Source organism: Phacochoerus africanus, chromosome 1 (assembly GCF_016906955.1).
Source record: "Phacochoerus africanus isolate WHEZ1 chromosome 1, ROS_Pafr_v1, whole genome shotgun sequence".
NCBI lineage: Eukaryota > Metazoa > Chordata > Mammalia > Artiodactyla > Suidae > Phacochoerus > Phacochoerus africanus.
The window spans coordinates 175,953,298-175,975,003 of NC_062544.1; the positions used below are offsets into that span (position 1 = coordinate 175,953,298).

Below are 21,706 nucleotides of genomic sequence, written 5' to 3' on the forward strand. Positions count from 1 at the left end.
AGGACCTGATCTAGCCCAGAAGTATATTAGCTCAATGCTTACTACTTTGTAATAACTGCCAATACTTTTTAGCACTTTTTATGTGCCCGGTATTGTGGTAAATATCTTACAAGTATTCTTTTATTTCATCTTTACAGTGATCCTAAGGGCTAGGTATAATTATTGTCTCCATTTTACACATGGAGAAACTAAAGCACAGAGAGGTTAAGTAATTACCTAAGGTCCACAGCTACCAAGTGACAATACTGGTATTTGAACTAAATAAAAATTCCAAGGATTGTACTCTTAAGATCTATGTAATTTTGCTTTCTAATAAATAAGAGAGGGAAAGAGAAAAAGACAGTGAGGGAGGAAGAGAGGAGAGAAGGCACTACTAGGTATGGTAGAGTCAGTAATAGAATCCAGACTTTTCTGTATATAATCCTTTCCAATTCCCTATGCTCACATCAGGGTTGGGATATTTTCAACTTTTTTAAACTATATTCCTTCATTATAAAAGTGGGTACAAAGTACAGATTGGAAATTAAAACTGCCTTGAAAAAACAACACCCAAAGGAATGACTATTTGATAATTAGATTTCAACTCTTAGTGGCCATCAGGCTTCAACATCCAGCCCAATATTAACACCTTGGGTCACATTTGAAGACTTCCCAGTAACACATTAACAGACTTTTTTTTTTTTTCACAATTTTAATTTCATCTACTTAGGTATATATAGGTCTAACATCCAAAAAAAACTTGATTTATACTAATTGTCTCTAAACCAGTGATTTCCACACTTTTTAAGTATTAGAAGTGTACTTCAGAACAGCTCTGCCCCCAATTCCTTCTTACATAAGATGCCCAAGATCCAGTCTCAAAAAAGACAGCCTCCAGAGAGAGGCAGCTCTCCCAGATTTCCTGAGTTCATCTTACTCACTCTCCTGTCCTCTTCCCCGCCCACCAGGGAGAAAAAGAGTTCATCACAGGGAATGTGCTGGATTCCTAACTTGCCTGCTTTCGCTGCCCCTTCCACAAAACAATAAGCACAGCTCCAACAAGAGATCTGTCCTGAAGTGGGCAACTATACTTCTAGTCAACACCTTCCCTCCTTCCCAACCACACATCAGGGGAGGTAGGGGGAGTGTGTCTCCTTTTGGGACCCCCAAATAGGAGTTCAGATCTCACCACCACAGGGTCTGTGATGGACATTGCTGAGTCCTTCATCAAACTCAAATCAACAATCTCTGTTAACACATTTTGTGAGATAATTAAAGCTTTTTATTTCTTTTAAAAAAAATGTTCAAGAGCTCTTAAGATGTAAAGGCTACAACCAAATCAATTTATGAAACAAATAACCCATAAGTATGCTCTAGGCCCCACTTTAGGCATTATAGGTAAGCACTAAAGGAGGAAGAGATACCTAAATACTGTTCCAGTCATTAAGATGCTAACGATCTAGGTGGAAGAATAACACATAGATAACAACAAAAGACTTACATAAAACTTGCACAGAAAATGGCAGATTATATGATAGATGCCAAAGGAAGCATACTGTAAGGGTTCAAAGAAAAGAAACCAAGGTTGTCAGGAAAGAGTTCCTGGAGAGTGGGAAGACAGAGCTAGATCTCAAAACATCAGTAGTTTTAGAAGAGGGAAGATAAGGAGTTCCCATTGTGCTTTAGTGGGTTAAGAACCCAACTAGTACCCATGAGGATGAGGGTTTGATCCCTGGCCTTGCTCAATGGGTTGGGGATATGGCGTTGCCATGAGTTTGCAGACTCAGCTTGGATCCCATGTTACTGTGGGTGTGGTTTAGGCTGGCAGCTATAGCTCTGATTGAAACCCCTAGCCTGGGAATTTCCATATGCCACCGGTGCAGCCCTAAAAAGCAAAAAATAAAATAAAATAAAAATACTGCTCTCAGTTATCAAAGAAGAAATTATTAACATAATTATTCTTATGCTATTTAAATACAGTGTGATATAACAAAGTATATCTAAGGAAACTGGCAAAAATAATATTTCACCAAGAATGTTTAAATCTAAATTATTTACAATTTTTTTACTCAATGAATTTTATTACATTTATATTATACAATGATCATTACAACCCAGTTTTATAGCATTTCCATCCCAAACCCCCAGCCTATCCCTCCACCCCCCAACCTGTCTCCTTTGGAAACCCTAAGTTTTTAAAAGTCTATGAGCAGTATCTGTTCTGCAAAAAGTCCATCATGTCCTTTTTTTAGATTCCACATGTAAGTTATAGCATATGATGTTGGTGTCTCACTGCCTGACCAACTTCACTTAGTATGATAATATCTAGGTCCACCCATGTTGCTATAAAATGCCGTTATTTCTTTCCTTTTAATGACTAACATTCCATTGTGTATATGTACCACATCTTCTTTATCTACCCCCTGTCAATAAATGGATTAAAGACCTAAATATAAGACTGGATACTATAAAACTCTTAGAGGAAAACATAGGTCAAACACTCTGACATAAACCACAGTAATATCTTCTCAGGTTCACCTCTTAGATAATGACAATAAGAACAAAAATAAACTAATGGGACTTAAAAGTTTCTGCACAGCAAAGGAAACCCTAAACAAAACAAAAAGACAACCCACAGAATGGGAGAAAATCTTTGCAAATGAATCAACTGACAAGGGATTAATCTCCAATTTATAAACACCTCTTGCAGCTCAATACCAAAAAAACAACCCCATCAACAAATGGGCAGAAGATCTAAACAGACAATTCTCCAAAGACATACAGATGGCCAAAAAACACATGAAAAGATGTTCAACATCACTCATTATTAGAGAAATGCAAATCAAAACCACTATGAAGTACCTCCCTACACCAGCCAGAACGGCCGTCATCCAAAAGTCTACAAACAATAAATGCTGGAAAGGGCGTGGAGAAAAGGGAACCTTATTACACTGTTGGTGGGAATGTAAACTGGTGCAACCACTGTGGAAAACAGTATGGAGATTCCTCAGAAAACTAAAAATAGAATTACCATTTGATCCAGCAATCCCACTCCTGGGCATCTATCCAGAGAAAACCATGACTTGAAAAGATACATGTACTCCAATGTTCATTGCAGCATATAAACAATAGCCAAGACATGGACACAACCACAATATTAATTCTGAGATAGACCTCTCTTTAAAAGGATAGTAGTAATCGTAAAGACAAGAAATACGTAAAGATTTTAGCCTAAGATAATGGTGGTAAAGTTAAGAATTAAAGTTTAGTAGTTCCTGTTGTGATGCAACGGAAACGACTCCAACTAGGAACTATGAGGTTGCAGATTCGATTTCTAGTCTCACTCAGTGGCTCAGTGGGTTGAGGATCCGGTGTTGCCGTGAGCTGTGGTGTAGGTCGCAGACACGGCTCGGATCTGGTGTGGCTGTGGTGCAGGCCGGTGGCTACAGCTCTGAATAGACCTGGGAATCTCCATGTGACGTGGGTGCGGCACTAAAAAAAGAAAAAGAAAAAAAAAAGAATTAAAGTTTAGTTTCTCTAAAGCCAACAGACATGTTAAGCGTCTAACTGTTCAATAGAAGACTTCTATCAATGCAAAGATAAGAATATCAGAAGTTATAAAAATGAAATGTAAAAGGTGCTCAAAGCAACAGAGAAGGAGATAGAGTATTAAACCCAATTTGGTCATAAAAATTCTCAAACTCAAAAGACCAAAAAATCTGGTCAAATATTTTCAACTGTGGAAACTCAGCTTTGTTTATGTGCTAAATCCTTAATTTTTAAGAGACTCTAGGAAAAACTCAGATGCTGACAGATGTACCCCAACTTAAATGTATCCAATGCGCTTCATGTTAAATCACTCTTTAAGCTTAAGAGTTATGGGAGTCCCCACTGTGGTGCAGTGGGTTAATGATCCAGATTGTCTCTGTGTAATTGCTGGTTCAATCCCTGGCCTGACACAGTGGCACAGGCTGCAGCTCCGGTTCAGATTTCATTCCTGGCCCAGGAACTTCCATATGCCACAGGGGCAGCCAAGAAAGAAAAAAAAAAAAAAAAAGTACTAATGAGGTTAACTCACAAACAGCTTGTTTGAAGTGGTCTATCTGAATAAATAGGTCATAGAAAGCATTAGGGAAACAAAATAGAGAAATAAAATCAAAACATATTACAAAATCCTAAAATGAAATTTATAGTGCAGATTTGGGGAAGTCACTAAGGAATTCAAGTTAGAGATTTCTCTTGTGGTACAGTGGGTTAAGGATATGGTATTGTCACTGCAGCAGCTTGGGTCACTGCTGTGGTGTGGGCTAGATTAGTGACAGAACTTCCACATGCTCCAGGGGTGGGGGAAAAAAAGGGAATTCAACTTAGCTTTGATCCCAGAGATTGGGAAGCAAGCAGTGCTACAGCCAAGCCCAATGTCAACACCATGCTGCCAAGATTTGAGATGCTTTTGGATACCAAAGCTATCAGCTCTCCCAGACCTAGGAAGATCAGTGAAATGTTAAGACTTGGAAAGCAGTGTGAATATTATTTAAGAAAAGTGTGCTGACTTTAATCCTCTATCAGGCAGTGGTCAGAAACCTGTTCATTTGCTCCTTCAAAGTTAATTTTTTTTTTAACCTACGTAGAAAGAATGAAGTAACACCTTCTACCCTGAGGATCTGCTCAAAATGGAAATTTGTGAAGTCACCCACAAGTGAATGAGAAAAGCAAGTTTATCTATAACAAGATGCTATTGTGAGAAAAAGAATATGTGTGTGTGTGTGTGTGTGTGTGAGACTGGGTCACTTTGCTGTACAACAGAAATTGACAGAACATTGTAAATCAACTATAATAGAAAAAATAAAAGTCTTTTAAAAAGATGCTAATGCAATTAGAGATTATCATACTAACTGAAGAAAATCAGAGAGGGAAACACCAATACCGTATGATACCTCTTACATGTGGAATCTAAAATATGGCACAAATGAACTACAAAACAGAAACAGGAGTTCCCGTCGTGGCGCAGTGGTTAACAAATCTGACTAGGAACCATGAGGTTACGGGTTCGGTCCCTGCCTTTGCTCAGTGGGTTAACAGTCCAGTATTGCCGTGTGCTGTGCTGTAGGTTGCAGACGCGGCTCGGATCCTGAGTTGCTGTGGCTGTGGTGTAGGCCGGTGGCTACAGCTCTGATTCTACCCCTAGCCTGGGAACCTCCATATGCCGCAGGAGCGGCCCAAAGAAATAGCAAAAAGACATTTAAAAAAAAAAAAAAAAAACAGAAACAGACTCACAGACGTAGTGAACAGATTTGTTGCCAAGGGGCAGAGAGGAGGGAGCCGTTTGCACAGGGAGTTTGGGGTTAGTAGATGCAAACTATTGTATTTAGAGTGGATAAGCAATGAGGTCTGACTATAGAGCATAGTGAACTATATCCAGTCTCCAGGGATAGACCATGATGGAAAATAATATAAAAAGAATATAGGCTTAAAGACTTAAACATAAGATACCATAAAACTCCTAAAAGAGAACATAGGCAAAACATTCTCTGACATCAACCATACAAATGTTTTCTTAGGTCAGTCTCCCAAGGAAATAGAGAAAAAACAAAAATAAACCAATGGGACCTAATCAAACTTATAAGCTTTTGCACAGCAAAAGAAACCATTAAAAAAACCCACAAAGGACAACCTACAGAATGGGAGTAAAGAGTTTCAAAAGATGCAACTAGGAGTTCCCGTCGTGGCACAGTGGTTAACGAATCTGACTAGGAACCATGAGGTTTCGGGTTCGGTCCCTGCCCTTGCTCAGTGGGCTAACGATCCGGCGTTGCCGTGAGCTGTGGTGTAGGTTGCAGATGCGGCTCGGATCCTGTGTTGCTGTGGCTCTGGCGTAGGCCAGTGGCTATAGCTCCGATTCGACCCCGAGCCTGGGAACCTCCATATGCCGCAGGAGCGGCCCAAGAAATAGCAAAAAGACAAAAAAAAAAAAAGATGCAACTGACAAGGGCTTAATCTCTAAAACATACAAACAATTGATAAAACTCAACAGCAAAAAATCCAACAACCCAACTGAAAAACGGGGCAGAAGCCCTGAATAGACATTTCTCCAAAGAAGATATACAGATGGCCAACAGGCACATAAAACAATGCTAATCACTAATTACTAGAGAAATGCCAATCAAATGAGGTACCACCTCACGTGGGTCAGGATGGACATCATCAACAAGTCAACAAATAACAAATTCTGGAGAAGGTATGGAGAAAAGAGTACCCTCCCTCACTGTTGGTGAGAATATAAACTGGTACTACCACTATGGAAAACATTATGGAGGTACCTCAGAAAACTAAATATAGAACCACCATATAACCCCGCAATCCCACTCCTGGTCATATATCCGGACAAAACTTTCATTGAAAAAGATACATGCACCCCTATTGCAGCACTATTCACAATAGCCAAGACAGGGAAACAACCTAAATGTCCATCAACATATGAGTGGATTGAGAAGATGTAGTATATATACACAATGGAATACTACTCGGCCATAAAAAGAACAAAATAATGCCATTTGCAGCAACATGGATAGAGCTATAGACTCTCATACTAAGTGAAGTCAAAAGAGAGAGACAAATACCATATGATATCACTTATATCTGGAATCTAATATATGGCACAAATGAACCTATCTCCAGAAAAGAAACAAACTCATGAACTTAGAGAACAGACTTGTGGTTGACAAGGGGAAGGGGGAGGGAGTGGGATGGACTAGAAGTTTGGGGTTAGTAGATGTAAACTATTGCATTTGGAATGGATAAGCAATGAGATCCTGCTGTATAGCATAGGGAACTATATTTAATCACTTGTGATGTAACATGATGGAGGGTAATGTGAGATAAAGAATATATATACAAATACTGGGCCACTTTGCTATTCAACAGAAGTTGACAGAACATTGCAAATCAATTATAATAGAAAAAATAAAAATATTTTTTAAAAAGACAAAAAAAAAATATATATATATATGAGTTCCCGCCATGGTTCAGTGGTAATGAATCTGACTAGTAGCCATGAGGACAAGGGTTCAATCCTTGGCCTCACTCAGTAGGTTAAGGATCCGGCATTGTGTGAGTTGTGGTGTAGGTTGTAGACGGGTTTGGATCTGGTGTTGCTGTGACTGTGGCACAGGCCGGCCACTGCAGCTCCAATTTGACCCTAACCTGGGAACTTCCATATGACCCAGGTGTAGCCCTAAAAAGACCAAAAATAGTAATAATAATGATATATATATATTTATATATTAAACTGAGTCACTTTGCTGTACAGCAGAAATTGGCACAACACTGTAAATCAACTATAATTTAATGAAATTTAATTTTTAAAAAAAGGAAAAAAGATCATAATTTTTTAGCCATCAGGTTAGCAAATATCAAGAAGCTTAAGACGAACTGAGTTGGTGAGGATGTGGAGAAATCATCATGTAATACGTTTTAATGAGAGTAAAAAATGTGGAGTTCCTGTCGTGACACAGCAGAAACAAATCCAACTAGGAACCATGAGGTTGCAGGTTCAATACCTGGCTTTGCTCAGTGGGTTAAGGATCCAGTGTTGCTGTGAGGTGTGGTGTAGGTCATGGATGCGGCTCAGATCTAGAGTTGCTGTGGCTCTGGTGTAGGCTAGAGGCTGTAGTTTTTTTGTTTTTTTGTTTTTGTCTTTTTGCCATCTCTTGGGCCACTCCCGTGGCATATGGAGGTTCCCACGCTAGCGGTCGAATCGGAGCTGTAGCCCCAGCCTACACCAGAGCCACAGCAACACAGGATCTGAGCCGTGTCTGCAACCCACACCACAGCTCACGGCAACGTCGGATCCTTAGCCCACTGAGTAAGGCCAGGGATCAAACCCGAAAACTCATGGTTCTTAGTCAGATTCATTAACCACTGTGCCACGACAGGAACTCCTAGAGGCTGTAGTTCTGATTAGACCCCTAGCCTGGGAACCTCCGCATGTCAGGGGTGCAGCCCTAAAAAAAAAAAAAAAAAAAGGTTAAAATTGTACAAATTCTATTGAGGTTCATTTGACAATATTTATCAAAATTACAAATGTATATACATTTGACATAGCAATCCCACTTTCAAAAACATCCTATAGCTGTACTTGAATGTGAAGACAGTACATATACAGAGTTATTTACTGCACTACTGTTTTCAAAAGATCAGAAGTAACCTAACTGTCCATTAATTTGGTTAAATTTAATGTACCCATACATTGGAAAATAGATAGCCATGGAGGTGAGGGGATCCAGAAGAACCAAAAATACTGAACAAATTTGGAGAACTGGCACCATCCAATTCAAGACCCACTCTAAGTCTACTGTAATCAAGACAATGTGGTGTTGAAGAAAAAGGAGATAACAGATGGAGAGAACAGAATAGGTTACCCAGAAATAGACCCACATAAATGGAATCAACTGGTCTTTTACAAATAAGTAAAGGCAACAGAGATAGTCTTTTCAACAAATGGTGCTGAACAACTGGACATCCACATGCAAAAAAAAAAAAAAAACAAAACAAACAAAAAAGACTAAGTGAAGACTTTATATTTTCACAAAAAAAACTCAAAATGAATCACAAACTTAAAATACAAAATTTAAAATACAAAACTATAAAACTCCTAGAAGATTAACATAAGAAAAAAAAACTAGATGAACTTGGGCATGGTGGTGACTTTCTAGGTAACACCACCAATGGGCTGATCCATGAAACAAAGAATTGCTAAGCTGAACTTCTTTAACATTTTTGCAGAGCAGAAGCTTTTCTGTTTTTTTTTTTTGTTTGTTTTTTTCCCGCCATTTCTTGGGCCGCTCCCGCAGTATATGGAGGTTCCCAGGCTAGGGGTGGAATCAGAGCTGTAGCCACCGGCCTACACCACAGCCACAGCAATGCAGGATCCAAACCGCATCTGCAACCTACACCACAGCTCACGACAACGCCAGATCCTTAACCCACTGAGCAAGGCCAGGGACCGAACCCGAAACCTCATAGTTCCTAGTCGGATAAGTTAACCACTGCGCCATGATGGGAACTCCCTGAACTTCATTAACATTTAAAACTTCTGCTCTGTCAAAGACAATGTCAAGAGAATGAGAGGACAAGCCTCATACTGGGAGTGAATATTTGCAAAAGGCAGATCAGATAAAGGTCTATTATTCAAAACATACACTGAAGTCTTAAAACTCAGTAAAAGAAAAAACGCCTGATTTTAAAATGGGCCAGAACCTTAAGATACACCTCTTTAAAGATATACAGATGGAAAATAAGTATCTAAAAAGATGTTCTACATCTTATGCCAGGAAATGCAAATTAAAACAACCAAATACCACCACACATCTATTCAAATGGCCAAAACCTAGAACACGGACAGCACCAAAAGGTGGCAAGGACATGGAGTAATAGGAGCACTCCCTCACTGCTAGCGGCAATGTAAAATGAAACAGCCACTCTGGAATACAGTTTGGCAGTTTCTTACAAAACTAAGTTTGGTGCTTTCCTATACGATACAGCAATTGTGCCCCTTGGTATTTACACAAAGGAGTTGAAAACTAATGTCCACACAAAGACCTGTACATGAATGTTTATAGCAGCTTTTTTCAAAATTGCCAAAACATGGAAGCAATCAAGATAGACTGCCCAGGTGAATGGATAAACTGGTACATCCAGGCAATGAAATATTATTTAAATGAGAATGTTGTGGAGTTCCAAGTAGGTTGTAGACACTGCTTGGTTTTGGCATTGCTGTGGCTCTGGCGTAGGCCAGCAGCTACAGCTCCAAATCAACCCCTAGCCAGGGAACCTCCATGTCGTGGGAGTGGCCCAATAAAATGGCAAAAAAAAAAAAAAAAAAAGAATTTTGTGTGTGTGTGTCTCTTTTTAGGGCTGCACTTATGGCATATGGAGGTTTCCAGGCTAGGGATCCAATCGGAGCTATAGCTGCTGGCCTACACCACAGCCACAGCAAATATCCAAGCTGCATCTGTGACCTACACCACAGCTCACAGCTAGGCTAGATCCTTAACCTACTGAGCAAGGCCAGGGATCAAACCTGTGTCAAGGACACTAGTCAGATTCATTTCCCCTGAGCCACGAGGGGAACTCCTAAATAAGAATTATTTATTCTCATTTAAAAGAAGTAAGCTATCGCCACTGGTACGGCCCTAAAAAGAAAAACAAATAATAATAAATAAAAGAAATAAGATATCAAGCCATGGAGAAACCCTTTCATATTGCTAAATGAAAAAAGCTAATATGAAAAGGCTACATACTGTGATTCCAAATATATGACAGTCTGGAAAGGCACAACTAGGGAGACAAGTGAAAAGATCAGCGGTTGTCAGAGGTTAAATGGCAGGGAAGAGCTGAATAGGAAGAGCACAGGATTTTTAGGGCAGTAAAAAGCAGTGTATAGTATCATAATGATAAGTACATTTCATTGTACATTTGTCCAAACACACAGAATGCCTAACACCAAGAGTCAACTGTAACATAAATCATTTACCCTAGGTGATTATGACGTGTCAATATAGGTTCATCAATTGTAACAAATTTAACACTCTGGTGGGGGATGATGATCATGGGGAGTCTAGGCATGGGTGAGGGCGGGGAGTACATGGGAGAGTTCTGTACCTTTCACTTTTGCTGTGAGCCTAAAGCTGCTTTTTTAAAGTTAAAAAAAAAAAAAAAAGAATGAAGAAGCTCTACATGCTGATATGGAATGATATAAAAAATTTGTTACAAGAAAAAATGCACAATCATGTGGATGGTACCTTATCATTTGATTTTTAAAATGAGGAAAAAAGCACCCATAGGTAGTTTCTTATACACATTTTTTTAAAAAATGCATAAGGAACTAATAACCTACTGGATGGTGAAAGGACAGAAGTGAGAGAATTTTCACTAAATGCCCCTTTAGCTTTAAAAAAAATTCAAGCATCTGAATGTATGATCTAGTAGTCTGTTATTCTTTTCTAACAGAAGTCACATAGCAGTAAGAATTCTGTGAGGAAAGAATGTTTTATTTACTTCACCAAATTTGAGATGAAAATTGTTGAAGAAAATGCTGAAAACTGATCCTGACTTGAGTTTTAGCTTTTGATTGAAACTTGGACGCTAGATAACAGACTTCGCATTTCTCATTTGACGAGCGAAAAAGAAGTTGGTACACAGTTTGTGTTCACGGTCTTCCAAGACTGTATTTTAATGATTTACTCAGTAAACAGAAAACTACTTTCAATTCACAACCTATTTCAAACATGAAAAGCTGTAGTTCAGAATGAAACACTAGTACATAAGCTTTTTTTTTTTCCTTTTTCAATTTGAGAAGATGTCTCTGACATTCAGTTAGACACTGCTCAGGAAAATGAAATAATCATGTGACAAGGATTTCTCTATGAGGGAAAGAAAAAAAAAAAATGAAGCGGTTTTCTAGCCTTCACTCCATAAACACACTGCCAGCGTAAAACAGGTTTAGTGGCTCAGGAGTAGGACGGGTCTGATTCCCATTGGCCCACTCAGTCTGGGGGCAGCCAATAACTACTGCTTTCTGAGAGGGAAGAAAACTATGAAAATAAAAAAAGAAAGGAGTAAAAAAAAACCTCCCTAAGCCCTGTTTCTGAAAACTTTCAAAAATTACTAAATATAAACTCTGGTGGGACCTAAAAAGATAGTAAAACACAAAATTTCTTTTCTTTAAAATTGCTTCCTGGTTTCCTACTTCTACCACTCAGCAGCCAGGAGGTGATTATTATTGAAATCCAAGTATTATTTTTTTACTTTAATTTCACTTATTTTCAAAATCCAAATACATAAAAGGACATGCAATAAAGAGTTTACCTCTGATATCTGTCTCCCAGCAACCAATAATACGTTTCCAGTGTATCCTAGAGATACTTTATATGCATACAAGAAAACACTTCCATTTTTTCTCAACCCTCCTTTTCTTTGTTTTACACAAATGGTTGCATGGAACCAATAGTCTTTTTTTTTTTTTTGTCTTTTTGCCTTTTCTATGGCAGCTCCCACGGCATATGGAGGTTCCCAGGCTAGGAACCAATCAGAGTTGTAGCTGCTCACACCACAGCCACAGCAATGCAGGATCCTTAACCCACTGAGCAAGGCCAGGGATCGAACCTGCAAATTCACGGTTCCTAGACAGATTCATTAACCACTGAGCCACGGCGGGAACTCCACCAATAGTCTTTAAATTGAAATAAAGATCAAAGGATTATTATGTAATCCTAATTCCTTGTTCTATAAGGAAATCTTTTTTATTATTATCAATAACTCCCATTAGCACTCAAAAGTTAAGAAAGGGTTGTTTGGCAAAAAGAAATAGGAGGACTAGAAAACTAAATGACATACAATTACACAGCAAATCAACTCACTTAACTTCTGGTCCAGGATTCTTACCCCTGAAAAACAACCATGTAGATCTTCAAAGTTCCCACCAGGGGTAGTTTTGCACAGGTTCTGCTAAAACCCCATGGAGACCTGTTTCAAGGTCCAAAGGCTCTTTCAATTAAATTGAAGAGGGAGAGAAGAGGGAAGTGGGAAGCTGAATTCAAATGTTTGGTTCTTGTAGATTAACAACAAGGAAGTGAAGGCAGATGAAAGAGAACCCATGACTGCCTTAGATCAGTTAATCAGTAACTTAGATGTGATAGCACCAAACTAGAGCTTTCTGCCTTCCAGTGGCAATTTAATAGCTAATTTATGGGCACCTGAATGGCTAGACAGGTTTTTAAGTCCCTTGCTAAATTCAGAAGAACCAGCCACAAAGAAAAGGGGCTGCTGGTAGAGTTTAAGACAGAAAAAAAAAACCTCATGAACAGGGAAACTCTGAGAGCTCCAGGGTCCTATGTGTTGCCTAAAGCAAGGCTTGTCTGAATTCCAAAGTGGAGTCTGATATCCAATCTTCTGAAACCCTCAACGTTTTCTTCTCTCCTGGAGTCAGAGACATAGAGAAGAAAAAAGGCCAAGGAGAGACATGTACTTTTAAGGTATGGTGTGCTAATAAGGTCACTAATAAAGTTTGCTGGCAATGCCAAGGTTCGAATCCCAACTCAGCTGTGTGAATATGGACACTCCTGAGCTTTAGTTTCTTCATGGGTCAACCAGCTCAAAAATACTGCAAATCTGAAATCGGCTCAGTACAATCTCAACACCACAGCCAGACTAGATCTAGGAGCACCAAATCTCCAGCGGCCTAAGCTTAGAAATTTTCAGCAACTGGTTAAGGCAATTCAGGTCTCCAATTTGAAGAATATTACAGAAAGACACTATCTGATTCTATCCAGCAGTAAGTCGTTGTTTCAAAAAAAAAAAAAAATCAGTGAGCAACGTTTACATGAGATAAACATCAATATCTAAGTCCTGGGATGCCACAATTTGACAACAACCTCCAAGTGGTAAGTGGGACACTTTGATCTGGAAAAGCATTCGCAGAAGAGAATCTAAACACCACTCACTTCTAAACAAATAGCCAACACAGTTTATAAACAAAGTCTTGAATGTTTTTCTGGAATCAGGCCTGAATTTACAGCCTCATAAACTCCATAAAGGGAATGCAGCTTCTCCACTCACCAAAAAGCTCACCAGAAAAACTTCTGAATATCTGTATTTTGGATGACATGGTGCATTTGAAAACAAAACTTGAGTATTTTTCATAGATTTGGCCTTGCTTTTTGAGTAGCAACAGGATGAGATAGAGCAGGGAGGCAGACACACCTGGATTCAATTCCAAGACTACTCCATACTCACCTAAATCTTGGGCAAGAAACTAATCTTCAAGCCTCGTCAGTAACATGGGATAATAATTCCGCAATTCTCTTGATTATTATGTGTTAAAGTGACCTAAAGTAAATGCCCAGGCACATGGCAGTAATATATTACTGATCATTTCCTCCTTTTCTTCCAGAGCCCCTTGAAGATATTTAGTGGACAATAACCACAAAAGCTGTTGTAGTTCTCTCTTGTGTTAAATCCTAATCATGGCAGGATTCTCAGGCCAAAATACACACTGAAAAGAATCTCTTTTGCATTTATGCATCTGACCCATATACATTCTCATGATGCACACATGCTTATAACCAAGTATCCAGTCAGAAGGTGCCCACTGTCAATTCCACTCAATGAAACTGGATTAAGTCATAAAACATTGCTGATGTTTGACCATTTTATAACTACAAGTATAGTAATTTCATATAGTCATGAATACCAAAGTCTAGAACAAGAATTTCATATCTGCCCTCCCTAGATTTTCTGCAAATAGGATCGTTAGAAATCAGAATAATTTCATCCCAGATTTTTCATTTATTAGCTGTGTGGCTTGAAGAAAATCATAGCAGCCTTAGGTCCTGGTTTCCTGATTTATACAATAAGCATAGTAGACGTGTTTTTCTGCCCTCTCATTTCCTGACGATAATGAGGCATTTAGTTGAGTGCATCTAAAATGCAGACTTGGCAAGATTTTTTTTTTTTAACTTTGCTATGAAAGTTTTCTTAGGTGTCCCTTCTGGGTCCTCCATGCCCTCTTTCACTCTGAAGACAGAAACGTCGAGGACAATAACACAAAGCTGTGTAAACTTCTTCACGGGCTTCCTAAAATGCACTTCTAATTCGGCACACTCTGCCATAGCAGTCCTGGATTTCTCCTTAAACAAAAATGGTCACGGATGTCAAAGAGATGTGAGCGAATGTCCACTGAAGTGTGTCTAAATGATTTTCCTTGTGAGCAAAGCCGGCCGGGGATAAGCCCCTCCTAGTGAGGAGAGAGAACATGCTTCCCAGGCGGAGGAGGCATTGTTCAAAGTAATGAGTTCTGCACCACTTGGGCCACCATTCACAGCTGAGTCTGATTTTCTGAAACAAAGAGCAATAACCAAATAGGGATGCTCTTCGGCCAGCTTCTCTGAGCTTTGAATTGTTAGTAGACTCATGAGGTGAGGAATGAAAGGAAGCTACAGTCTTCCTAAGCTTCTGTGTCCTAGGAATATGGTCAGAGGAAAACATTTGCCAACCTTGGTCAATATTATGCCAGGTTTGTCACAGATGTAATGGATTTCAACAGTCTAAACCCAGGAAAAATGTCTAGAAATTATTCCAGCTCAAAAAGTTAAAACGTTTAAATGTTCTGCTGTATTCTTGTATCCATCTATCATAATCCCATTTCTTTTTTTTCCATTCAGAGAAATAACAGTCATGATCCTTCAAGCATGCAGACCAACACTATTCTTAGAAGGGAGCTGCTGGAGGTTTATTATGTCATGAAACACAGAGCTAGAACAAAGGACCACTGAATCACTCACCTTATCTTCATCTAAGAAAACTGAGAATTACAATGTTTCTGTTCCTCTCCAATTCAGAACTGCACTTGCCAAGTCTGCAAGTTTTAGGGCCAAAACTATCTTATAAAAAAGTAAAAAGATGGTGCACACAATGCTTCTTACCATATATTTAGACTCTTTATCTAAAATGTTCAAAAACAATGTTCAGGGTTAAATCAAAGTTTAAGCATTTATTCCTGAATCTAGACATCTGATTGCTTGGCAATTAAGTGCTCTTCTTAAGAGTACTACAGCTGGTATCTTTAACCTGAAAACCTGACACAGGATTAGAATTATTTCAGAACTCACAACCCTTAGTTTGTTGAGGGCAGAAATTTAGATTTGCCATTATATATGTGACAAATATATATATATATATATATATATATATATATATATATATATGCGAGTGTGTGTAAATATACATATACATATATACAGGTAGAGTTTTCCTAGTATATTAAAGCACCCTTATATTCTATTTCTACAATTCTCTCCTTATATTTGGAAGACTGATTCTAAAAATAAGTTGAAATAATGATAATGTAGGGAAATGTATCAAACAGAAGCAACCACTGTTAACAACCTTTATGAAGAATCTAGTGTAGCTATAAATCCTGGCTCTTGCCTATCAACCTTCCCTCCCTTTGTCTCATCTCATCGCTTCTCCCCAGCCTTCCCCCAAGCACTCCCAATCTCATTATCCCATGATCTGCTAAACTGCAGTTTACCTCCTGGAACCAGCAGAAACACATGTCACTGAGAATTAGGGAATTGGAGCCAGTTACAAGCCATCAAATAGGGTCAGAAAGTATCTGAACCTGAAAAATTAAGAGTTTTTCTTTTTTTAAATATGAAAGAAGAAAAAACTTAATTGGACATTTTTAAACATTTGATCTAGATGGACTGCATAATGTCTCAGCGTTTATCATGAATAGAGTGGAAGAAAGAACTTTAACAGCGTGTTATTTGCTGATCATCTGAATAGTAGTATTACAGTTGACTTCATTTGCTGATGTTGGAAGGATATTGTCTGAAAACTATACCAGTAATACACATTCGCTATTCTTGAAGGCAAATTATTTAAAAATAGGATACAGCAGGGCAGTACTCATGTATTACTTCATCTAAGGTATTTTTATACCATACTTTATCCCAGGAAGAGTACCTCCGTTTTAAACTTTTATTAGCAGTTACGTTCATTCTAACCATCGTTTATTTACTAGGAAATAGGTATACCAATCACGTTGCCAAATACTGATGCAACCTAAGAAAAAGCGAGCAACAAGAATCTACAGCTCCTGCTACACACCTCCTAAGACATGTACCCTTGCCAAATGCTAACCTGTGTGTAAACGAATAGAATTTTTAAAAAGGAATGGAGCTGTCAAGACACACAATTTTAAGGGAAATGGCTCTTAACAGAAAGCTTCAGGAATCTGATGGTTCGTGTCAAGGCTTCTTGAAACATTCCTCGCAGAGGATTAGCCCCAGAAGTGACCAAAATGCCAGAGCAACTGGAAAAACAATCACTTCTGAGAAAGCTTTTGTTTCTTTTCATTGGCATTTTATTTTGGTCCATTTTGGCGCACATCTCGCTCTGGCTAATGAGCAAAAGGAGAACACAGGTGCTGCCAGTGTGTACACGCCCCGCCTCTCCACCTGCGGAAAGGCGGCACAGGTAAGCCCCAGACCTAATTTTTCCTTAAACTGACCCACCAGAAAGTAAATATATTTTATTCGTCTCCACTTTCATGGGCTAGAAGGGAGGCGCGGCGGAGGAGGGGGGTGGAATCTCAAAGACTGCCACAATAAGCAATTTCTCACCTTTTCTTTCCTCTGCGATCAAATTGGTATTGCCATGGGTAGTGGGAGGGGTCTTCTTTTAAATTTTAGTTGGTTATTGTTTTAATGCTTAACTCCTAACGTCTAAATAAGATCATAAACTTATTCTGAGTTACAAACAACAAAGAAAAAGTTCAAGGGAGCTGGAGAGAGGGCGCCACTGACGCTCAACTGAGAAGAGGGCTTCCAGGCTCTTCGGGTGGCGTCTCCGGCTTGCCGCACCGTCGCCATGGGAACCCCGCGCAGGCGCAGACAGCACCGCCCAGCGCCCTGGACTTGCCTCCACCGCCCTGAACAGCTCCGGTGCCCCTCATTTATTCCCGGAAAGGGCAATGGAGTAAATCCTCCTTGCGCAAAGAGCACCCGGCCTTCTCCGAGAGGGCCCTGAGTTGGGTCACCAGTCGCATGCAGAACCGTGAGACTCCAAATGTAATGGACACCGCACTCCCCTTCCTGGGAAAAGCGGATCTGCCCTCTTTGGGACGGCTGGCGGGTCAGAGAACCATCCCGAGGTTCCCGCGTGGGGGTGAAGCATCCTGCAACCACCAACGCTTTTACTCTCCACGGAGCGTAGACACTGCTCACCACCAAAAGAAGCCCGAGAGTTAAACTCTGGTGCGGGCTCACACATCCACATCCTTCTGAATTACGGGACCCCCCCAAGACCAGCCCTGGTCCCAGTTCTCTGTACAGGGGTTTAGGGAATCCCCACACACCACCGCTCAAACTACGCTAAAGAGCGTGTCCCGGCTGGAACTGCAGAGAGCAGAACTCAGACCACCTGCTTGCCTGAACACCTGGACTAGGGCACCAGTCCTCTTTTCCTTTCTCCCCCCCCACCCCCCAATTCCCCCCAAATGCACAGACCTGTAGAACTTTGAGTGTTCGGGGAGATGAAGGATTCCTCGAAGTCCTCGGCGGAGGAGCGACCTCCAAAGTGCTGCCGTTGAAGAGTTATTGGCCCCTGTGATTCCAACTCCAAAACCCTGTCGAGGGGCAGAAAAGCTCCCCAGAAGGGCACTTCTCCACACCACCCTGCAGAAACCTCGGAGACCCGCTGAGCAAAGTGGGGCGCCTCTGCCACAACCTGCTTTCTCATTCAAATCCTCACGCTCACTCTGGACCCCCTCCCTCCCAGCCCCGCAGCTCCCGCGGAAATAAGGAACTGGAGCTTGGAGAGCGGACTGGAGCTCCCGCTGCCGCCTAGGGGCCCAGCCCGCTGAGTGGAGAGGACCTAGTGCTGGACTTGGACCCCTGGGCCTATACCTTTTTGCGAGGCTCTGCTGAAGGCAATGGCAGGAAGTACTGGGAATGAAGCCTTTTTTTTTTTTCCCCTCAAGTTTTAAAGGTTCCCAAACCCAAGGAAACCCCCTTGATACTCATTTGGGAGCTGTGGTCAGGTAAGAGCCGGTAGTGGGAAAGTAAAGGAGTTTGGTGAAATGAAGTCAGAGAGGAAGGGTGCAGGGACTGTGTGTAGTGTGCACCAAAGTAAAAAATGTCATAACTACATCTTAAAGAAATTTCCCAACTGCCCATCTCATCTCCCCTCCCGTTTTTTACCATTCTAAGAAAATAGCATCTATTATGCTGTTCTAAGCAACGAGATCTGCTCTGAATAAAGTGGGGCTAAGACTGAGGAAAAGGGAGGGTAGTTAACACTGCTTTTATTCCCTCCTCCCCTTACCCGGCCCTGTCTCTTCTTCCAGATGCTTCTCCTAAGCGTTAACAAGACAGTTATTCAATCAGATCAATTTGGTAGCAGGTGGCCTCAAGCGACCATCAAGCGGTGAATGAGAGCAGGGCCCTGGCAGAGGAAAGCTTGCACAGAGTAGGCACTCATATGGTACCGAAACGATGAAATCTACTGAGCGGTTAGACGCGGTGAGACACCAGGTCGCTGCAGCTGCTGGAACGCTGACAAGTGCCTGCCAGGGCAGCAGCACTGTGATCCGGTTCGGGATTCCAGGATTTGCATTTATCAGCCTTCATTCAACCTGCCCTATTGTTAGTTCAAAGCCTGGCTGGGAGGGGCTGAGAGACGCTGCTCCTCACTCACCTTCAGTTTAAAATTCTCCACCAATAAGAAGGTCTCAGAAAAGCTGGCAGCTTGGGGTTGGCAGGGATTTTCTGGGCTTAGTGACAACATAAACTAAAGTCATTTTCTTTTTCAAGCGTGAATTTACTCAGGAAGTTACAAATGAGAGTAGGAGCTCAGAGAGCTGGGCCTGGCTGCCCCTCAGCTTTGACAGACAGTGTGGGGGGTGGTAGCACCATGACCTCTCAGAGCAAGATCTAGGGTTTCACCTTTTCATCCCACTTAGCCGATACCATAGAAACAACCCATTTGTATTATTCAGTTCAACAGAGGCAATGACAATGTCCCTGCAAAGCACCATGGGCAAGAAGAAACTTTATCCCCAAAGCAATACTGGACTCTCAGAAAAAAGGAAAAAGCCACCAGAGTAGTCACTTGGATTTCTTCCTCCAGGGTACCAGGAAGCAAGCAGTTTGGGAAAAGATGTATGAGGTCCTTTCCATAGAAAGAAATCTCCCCAAATTTTCTTGTTCTGCTGCAAATCCACAATTTATAAGAAATTAAACAGAGGAGTTCCCTTGTGGTGCAGCGGGTTAAGGATCCAGCCATTGTCACTCCAGCAGCTCGTGTGGCTGCTGTGGTGCAGGTTTGACCCCTGGCCTGGGAACTTCTATATGCTATGTGAGTGAAGCCAAAAAGAAAAAAAGAAAAGAAATTAAACAGATACCACCTCTACCCCCAGATCTCTTTTTGCAGATTTGTTTGGCTGGTAATCTCCATGGTGAATATTTTCCCTAAAAAAAAAAAGAGAGAGAGAGAGAGAAAGCAAGCTACCAAGACAACCCCTCACACAACCAGGGAAGTTATCCACTCCAAAATCTCCTGTGTTTCTCATATCTGAAAAACTGCAGATGCACATGGTGAGATAAACTCATACAAAGTTCATGACAAGAGCATTTGTTTGCTATGCATTTTTTTTTTTTTGGTGTTTTGGTGGGGTTGGGGGGGGGGGTTCTGTTTTTATGGCCGCCCGCACCCGAGGCATAAGAAGTTTCCCAGGCTAGAGGTCCAATAGGAGCTGTAGCTGCCAGCCCACACCAGAGCCACAGCAATCTGAGTACAAGTCTGCGAACTACACCACAGCTCATGGCAACACCGGATCCTTAACCCACTGAGTGAGGCCAGGGATCAAACCCACGTCCTCATGGGTGCTAGTCTGTCCATTAACCGCTGAGCCATGACAGGAACTCCTATGCATTCTTTATTTTAATAGTTTAAATTATTTTTCATAATTTTGAGAACTTTAAATTTTTCTAATTATGCAAAATTTCAAACCTACCAAAAGCAAGTCAAACACCCATATACTACTCTTGCTCCCCCCGCCCCCTTTTTTTTAAAGCATTACAGATTCATCTAAAACCTCATCTCCTGGCCCTTGTACCTCCCTTTTCCCTCAAAAGCAACCATTCTGTAGTATGAATCATACTAATCATGGCCTTAAGTGTACACATCCATAAATCTTTTAATGTAGCTTTTCCCTCTGAATCTTTTTTTTCACCATTAATCAGAGAAAAATTACTAACTAAAACCAGGAAAATATTGTTGTTACATTGCTAAGTTTTTAGGAGCAGGACAGAACTATTTTTCCCTTTTGGGGACAATCAGAGAGAACAATAACAAGAGGATTAGACAGTGGGTAGTAAACAGCCTCTCTAGGTTACACAAACCCTTCCATGGTTACCGAACAGTCAATAGGAAAACAAAATAAATAATACCCCCTTCTTCCTTCACTGGTTACAAGGGAATTGGAGAAAATGGGATCTAGGTTAACACTTATTTGGGCAGGTAAAACTAAAGACCTATAGGGTCAGAAAGTTTCTTTTGACCTGTCTCTTGGTCACGTAAGTTATAATCTTTTAGCAAGGGTTTCCAAGTGTGAGGGAGTCCTGCTGGTAGCTCAATTCAAGGTTGAAATCAGCCCTGCTGAAAAGTCTGGGTTGAATCCTCCCTGCTTCCTTATACACAGGAACCTCCATCCATGCAGTGAGTTACAGAAAGCCCTTTAGAGCAGTCCTTTGACTTAACCTCCTCCCAGCAGTAAAAAGGCTATGAAAGCACCGATTTTTCTTAAATGCCATTGACTGGTGAAAGACATCCTCCCCAACCCCCACTCTCCTCTGGCTTCCAGAGCGATGACTCTCATTAATTATACTGGCACAGCACTGCCTGGCCTCCCTTCTAAATGGCTGCCAGATTCCTACATATCACCTCTGCCTTGATACAGAATGTGCACTGACACCAAGATCACAGAAAATCCTGTAAAAGGTGCCTGATACACGGGAAGATGATTGATGTGCCCTGTGGTGGGCCTGCTGTGCTGCATATCATAAGGAGTTTCTCAGAAAATGGCACTGGAAATCTGTATTGGAAATAGCTTTTTCTAGCTGTCCAAAAATCATGCTTTTAGTTACAAAAATAGCCATATTTA

General features: G+C 40.7%; 1 protein-coding gene across 1 annotated transcript in view; it reads right to left on the reverse strand.

The window, feature by feature from the left end:
• Nucleotides 1-18,282, reverse strand: part of PLCH1 (phospholipase C eta 1) — a 235,674-nt gene extending 217,392 nt beyond the window's left edge. The window contains exon 1 of the mRNA XM_047785222.1: nucleotides 18,051-18,282. The gene's annotated coding sequence lies outside the window, so the exon portion shown is untranslated. The remainder of the gene's footprint in view (nucleotides 1-18,050) is intronic.
• Between the last annotated feature and the right edge of the window lie 3,424 nt (nucleotides 18,283-21,706).